General features: G+C 43.5%; 1 long non-coding RNA gene across 2 annotated transcripts in view; it reads right to left on the reverse strand.

Moving 5' to 3' along the window:
• LOC118529594 (uncharacterized) overlaps window positions 1-6547 on the reverse strand; it is a 108504-nt gene extending 101957 nt beyond the window's left edge. For both annotated transcript variants that reach the window (XR_013447884.1, XR_013447883.1), the window contains exons 1-3: window positions 6374-6547; window positions 5743-5858; window positions 3969-4078 (exon numbers count right to left, since the gene is read on the reverse strand). This is a non-coding gene — a long non-coding RNA (uncharacterized LOC118529594). The remainder of the gene's footprint in view (window positions 1-3968; window positions 4079-5742; window positions 5859-6373) is intronic.
• Between the last annotated feature and the right edge of the window lie 538 nt (window positions 6548-7085).

Genomic DNA, 7085 nt, shown 5'->3' on the forward strand with positions numbered 1-7085 from the left:
TCTCTCTGTCAAATAAATGAATAAAATCTTCTTAAAAAGAAAAGAAAATCTTGAATGGTTGTGCAGGGAAATGGGTTCTTTGGGCCTACACAAAGTAGAGAGATGAACCTGAGTCTCACATAAAGCTTGAACCTTCTTGAAAGGAGCTCACGTTCCGGGAAAAGTGGACTAGAAAAACATACCTGCTGGCAAAATAAGTCAGACGGAAATCTGTTCCTGCCACAGCTCCAGGTGGAAAATACTATCAATAATAGTACTAATAATAAAAATTTAAAATAATAATAATGGTCTCCCTGGAAATTTGTAACTACGAGCCTCCTGTCACATGAATCTCAGGTTCACTATCTCATTACCCACCTAATCTTTAAAACCCCAAACAAAGAAAACAAATTAAAGTGGTCCCAGTTTGGTAACACCTGTGTGCCTGGCAGATAAAAATGTAAATCCACTCCAGAGCAAAGCCTTCTTAACCCAGGCATGTGGGTTTAAATATAAGTTTTTAAAAAGAGAAAAAATTTATCACACCACGAAGTAACCAACCCCCATAAGTGAAAGTCAGCAAAAACAATAAGCATGATTTAAACCCCCAAGAACTTCAAATACTGGAATTATCAGATATAGAACATAAAATAACTATAAATGAAAATGTTGAAAGACATAAGGATAGAAAAGGAACAAGGAAAGGGGGGGCTATCAAAAGTGACCCCAAAAAAAGATTTGACAAAAAACCAAATAGAACTTATAAAAATCCAAATAAAAATATATTTAATTAAAGCCATATGTATTAAAATGTGTGTGTATGTGTATACTAGTGGATAGGTGAACCAGCCAAATAAACATGGGTGAAGATAGAATTAGTAAACTGAAGACAGATCAAAAGAAAATACTTAGAATGGAATAGAAAACAGAAAGAGAAAAGGAGGAAAGAATAAGAATTTCTAACATATATCCAGAGTTACACAAGACAGAAGAGAATGAATGAAAGAGAGAGACCTTGTTCGAAGAGATAATAGCTAAGGAAAATGCCTGATCTGATGAAAGACATGAGTCTTGAGAGATGGGAAGTATAATATTTCTCAAGCAGGGTACATTTTTGTTAAATGAGCACAGATGCTAGGCACATCATGTGAAACTGCAAAACACCAAAGCTGAAGAGAAAATTTTGAAAGCAACAAGAGAGAAAGGACAGCTCACCTACCACAGAATGACTGTGGTCTGACAGTGGACTTGCAACAAAAACGAGGAAGCCAAAAGACAGTGGAACCATGTTTTCAAAAGATGAAAAGAAAGAACTGTCAATCTAGAATTGTATTCTCAGAAATACTATCTTTCAAGAACGATAAGGAAACAAAAACATTTTGGCCAAACAAAAGCTGAGACAGTTTACAATTAACAGACTCTCATCAAGGGAACATCTTAAGGACGAATATCTAGGGGCACCTGGGTGGCTCAGTCGGTTAAGTGTCTGACTTGATTTTGGCTCAGGTCATGATCTCAGGGTCCTGGGATCGAGCCCCTCACTGGGCTGTGTGCTCAGCGAAGAATCTGCTTCTCTCCCTCTCTGTCTGCCCCTTTCCCTGCTCATTCTCTCTCTCTCTAAAATAAATAAATCTTTCTTAAAAATAAATAACTAAATAAAGGTTGACCATCTAGAAGAACAAAATGATCTTATCAGGATGGCCTGGGATAGAACAAGAAATGCTGAGCCGAATTGCTCCAGAAGATAGAGAGGATTTTGAGGCAAGAGAAAGGAGACAAGAAAGCTGGCCAAAAAAAGAAACAATTTGTGGGAGTCAAAATTAATGTCTCATAGGATGTTTTATTATGCTTTCGCAGTATGGAATGTATTATGAATTCCTCCTTTTGAATGTCTACAGTATCTTCACTAAAATATAGATTTCTCTTAAGTAGGGCTGAATTTATTTCCCAAGATAAGATGAAGAGCCAGATATATGCTCAACATATGTGCAAGGCAGAAACAGGCTTACACACGAAGTGTTGGCAGGGGAGAAGTCACTCTAGATGTGTTCCCCAGCTCTAGTGAACTCAACCTAAGTATTTGCTGGAAGGATCTAGTGGTATGATTTCCACAGTGCACTATGGTAGCTTTTTTTCTCCATACCACTCATCATAAGCACAAGGGATGGCTTACCAGGACTGGGAAGTAAAAGCACCCTTCTTATCTCAAAAGTTAGGGCAGCACCCCCCATTTTCACCACGCCCAGGCTGCAGTATTGTAGATGACAGGTTCCAAGCACAACTTGAAGTGAAAAGGGAAGTCAGAAAAGGCACATTGAGTACTCACATGACCAGGCACTGTGAACCACTCTGTTCCCCTACTCTGTCATTCAACCCTCAAATATAAAGTATAGGTGGCCTACGAGCTATGTGTGGCCATTACATGGTGGTACGGGGCGGGGCATGGAGAAGGGTGCAGCCACAGGAGAGAGGCCCTATGAATTTGGAAATAACTTTGCACCTGATAATTACATTATAAAATCAACACAAAATGGATGAGATCAATGATCTAAGGAGTTTTCTAAATTGTGGCAAACTATAGCTTGTATGGCTTTTACATTTTTTAAATGTTGGGGGGAAAAGAAAGAAAAAAATATATGTTTTTTAAAGATTTTATTTATTTATTTGACAGAGAAAGAGAGACAGCGAGAGAGGGAACACAAGCAGGGGGAGTGGGAGAGGGAGAAGCAGGCTTACCACTGAGTAGGGAGCCCGATGAGGGGCTCGATCCCAGGACCCCGGGATCATGACCTGAGCCGAAGGCAGATGCTTAACGACTGAGCCACCCAGGCACCCCAGAAAGAAAAATATTTTGTAACAAATGAAAATTATATAAGACTTGCATTTCAGAATCCATAAAATGTTACTGGAATACGGTCATGCTCGTTCATTAACACGTAGTCTCCGGCTGCTTTTGTCCCATAATGGCAGAGCTGAGGCATTGCAACAGAGACTGCAGGTAGGGGACGTGTAGGAAAGAGGATGGGACTGTTATTTCAGAGGAAATATTGTCCACATAGCAATGAGGGTTCCCCAACACCCACTGGGATGTGGATGCCCCAAGGCCCCACCTTCTCCTGTTGCTTCTGCTCCATTTCCTTTCTGCCCCAAATATTTCCTATCAGATTCTTTACAGAAAGTGTTTGTCTACCCCTGGCCTAACTAACAGTACTAACATATTTAAGGGGGGAAAAAAATGTAATAATCGGAAAGGTCAGTGGATGTTTAAGAGGAAAAAAATCAAGAAAATTAAAGCCAGATGTACCCCTGCAAGTACTAACTTAGGAGATTAGCTTGATGAAGACCCAGGGTTAGCGAATCCCGGTAGAACCTGTTGCAAAATGGATGCATTGAGCTAAAATAGGATATCAATAGTCGTCATAGCACCATTCACTGAGCACATCTATATGCCAAACATTGTACTTAAGCCGTTACATACATTATTTAATTTAATACTCAACACAAGACTATGAGTGAGGTGGGTACTATCTCCATTTTAAAGATTCTATTTATTTATTTGAGAGAGAGAGAAAGAGAGCATGAGCACAGGGAGGGGTAGAGGGAGAAGCAGGCTTCCCGCTGAGCAGGGAGCCCCACTCAGGGCTCGATCCCAGGACCCTGGGATCATGATCTGAGCCAAAGGCAGACGCTTAACCAACTGAGCCACCCAGGGCCCCCTATCTCCATTTTAGAGGTGAGAAAATATGAGGTTCAGAGGGGTTAAGTGACTTTCCCAAGTCTCTACAGTCAGTAGAAAAGCTCGAGTCTTGGACCACCTGCCTCCAAAGCTCCTAGCTACTATCCTATATAGTCATTAATATTCTGCTGTTTTACCCAACAAAGAAACGTCAATTCAGTTAGCTCTGCATGTGCAGCACCTAGCCCAAAGCCTAGCACATCTTAGGTGACCAGAAATCGTTTGTTGAATATGTGAAAGATCCTTTGCTCACCCAGCAACGGTTTTATTGTAGTTTGGCTTCTCATGTAGTTGCTCACATGGAGAGAATGCATCAAAGGGAGAACTCAATGCTTATGCCTCTTGCCCGCTCACCGTACTCCACTGTCAAGTAAAATTAAAATGGAATTTAATGTACACGAGTCATTTATGAAGTTGGTTGGTGTAAGTCAATCCCTGATCCACTCTAGGATGATAACAAAATCAAGACCTTTAGCCCACAAAGCTGTGGGGACCAAGCCCTGTCCACACATCAGCACCAGTGGACCTCAGGAACCTTCCAGAAGACAGTTGGTTTCCTCGTGTACTGCCATGAGCCCTCAACAGTGGGCCTAAGAAACAAGATGCCCGGGTAGCAAAGCCATCTCCCTAATAGGAGCAAAGCTGGGATGCAAAACCAGATCTTTCTGACTCCAGATCCAACACTATTTCCTTCTGCCACGCCTTCTCTTTTGTATGACAAGATGTTTACCATCCTTCATTTTCTTTAACTACTCAAGAAATCCATATTCATTTTAGGGAAAAAAAAAACATAATAAATTAGAAAAAAGAAAAAAGTTATACATAATCTCTCTCCCAGAGATGATCTATTAATATTCTAGGCTATAGGGTCGCCTAGATGGCTCAGTCACTTAAGCGTCTGCCTTCAGCTCAGGTCATGATCCCAGGGTCCTGGGATCAAGCCCTGCATCGGGCTCCCTGCTCAGTGGAGAGTCTGCTTCTGCCTCTCCCTCAGCTCATGCTCGCTCTACCTCCCTCTCTCTCAAATAAATAAAGAAAATCTTTTAAAAAAAAATATTCTAGGCTATATTCCAGATTTTTTCTTATGCATGTATGTTTTAACCAAAAATGCAACTGCACTGTCTTATGATATGTTTTGGCCTCTAATAGAGTATGAATATTTTATAACAATCTAGATGTACATATAATCATTTTTAATGTTGTCATCTTTTATTGTATTGATATGCCCTAATTTAGTTCACCAAAATCTCAGTCAGACACTGAGCTTATCTTGGTTTTTAGCCTATAATCTAATGTGTCTACCATATACTCAGTAAGCAATTCCCCCAACTCCAACCCTAATCCTCGCTTGACCTCTGCCTCAAATGTTGGTATGAAATCCTATAGCGTCCAAGTATTAGCAGTGATAAATACAACGCCTCCATTTCTGAGTTCAGAATCAATTCACAGTAGACACAGTTATTCGAAACAGCAACTTTATTACTAGCAAGTCAGAACAGTTTAGTTAAGGCCACAGATGGGTCTTCCTAACGGAAGACAGAGTCTAGACCTAGGACAACCCAAACCACTGCCTCGTACCCTCTGCCTCCTAAGCACACAGCAAGTAGCAGGCCTGGCCTCTCAGGACCTGGAGCAGGGAGAGGGCAGGACACATGGTATCTGCAGGCTAGCAAATTTTCAAGAGAGGAGAAGAGCTAAGATGCCTGTTAGAAGGCCATAACCGCAAAGCTACGCATTTGCTTTGGCCATGGCCACGGGCTCAGTGTGGCTGTCCCCAGCCCCGCCGTCTCAGCCCTGGTCAATCTGCAGAAAGCACTCAGTGTTGCCTCCACATGAGTCATTCTTAGTAATTATATGAGCTGATGAACTCTGCAGGAGCCTAGCTCTCTCCTGTAAACTGAGGCACAGAGGTCCCAGCCTCTTTTGCTTGGAGGTGGATCCCTACAGGTTCTGACCACCTCGGGAGCTCCCCAGGGCCTGCAGCTCACGGCCTTCTGCTCTCTCCAAGAGACCACAAATACACCTACCCTGAATGTATACATTCGCTGCTGTGTCTTCCTGAGACAGTGAGGTCAGCGGGTCCCAATCCTAGCTCGTGGCTTTGGACAAGGCACCTCGCTCCTCTGAACCATGCTGCTGTCATCTGCAAAAGAAGGCAAGTAAGCCCCTGTCAGAGACCGTCGAAGTTGGCACGGCAGGCAGGCCCACCCCTGCAGCCTACCTGACGCCCCCAGCCTGCTCACACTGGCCCGTACCCCTGCTTCTTTTCCACGGGGCTCTCTGCCCGGGGCCTGTTATCCCTGCTTCCTTTCCACCTGCCCCTCCCTCCAGTCAGCTGGCCCTTTAAGTTCAGCTTCCCCGGGAAGTTTCCAACACCCGGCTTTCTCAGATGCCACTCCCCTGTGCTGTGGGCTTACCTCACTCATACCCTTATCCGCACACATGCCTGCCTCGCCTATCCATATGCTCCCCGAGCCCGAATCTTGAGTCTTTGGTCCCCCTTTCCGTGCTCAGTACCTGGCCCGTTGACTGGCCTCTACTGAACAGTACGGGGAATGGGCAAGGAGAATGGGTTCAAATCACAGCATCCCTGAGTTCTGGAACTCCATGAGTTTTATCCTTGTTAGTGTCTATAACTCTCCAAACACAGAATCTTACCTCTTAGACTGAAAACCGCCCTTTGAGGGTACTGGGACCCACACCATGGCAACTCAGCAGGAAGCTTTGTGTGTGCGCGGCCCCGTTGGCGCTGGATCAGCAGCTCCGTGCCCAGGATTACTGAGAATCTGGAGCGGGAGCGGCTGCCCCGGAGCCCTGGGTCATGTGTGTGCACAACTGGTAGCCTCTCCAACACAAACAACCCCGGAAAGACAATACCAGTTTGTTCCAGAGAGAGGAATTCTGAGCAGTTGCCATTTCCTGGATGACTGAGTATTCTTTACCCTGGAAACATGAACGGTCTGAACAGAATTGCTTCAAAAACAGCTCTCCCCCTTGTTTCAAATTGAGGAGGTCAATGTTACCTCTGACCAGTTTGTGATAGTGATACTGGAAACAGGGAGGCTTCTGTTTGATATCTCAGTACCACCCCCTCCAAGGAAGATGCAAATTCCAGCCTAAAAACCAGAAAGGGGAGTACACAGAAGGCCAAGTACATGCACTGGTTTTCTGGGAGAACTGTAGGTATAATTACTACCTCTGATCAGTCTTGTTGTGCAAATGATTCTGCCTATAACATACAGACATTAAAAAAAAAAAAAAAAACTTGAATATGGGGCTAAGGAGGAAAACATTGTGGCCTTTTATAAGGGAAAGTGTGTCCCTAAGGAAATAATGAAGGCCCCAGTTGCTCACATCTTACAAAAGAGAC

The sequence above is a fragment of the Halichoerus grypus genome, chromosome 5, assembly GCF_964656455.1.
Source record: "Halichoerus grypus chromosome 5, mHalGry1.hap1.1, whole genome shotgun sequence".
In the NCBI taxonomy this organism is placed as follows: Eukaryota; Metazoa; Chordata; class Mammalia; order Carnivora; family Phocidae; genus Halichoerus; species Halichoerus grypus.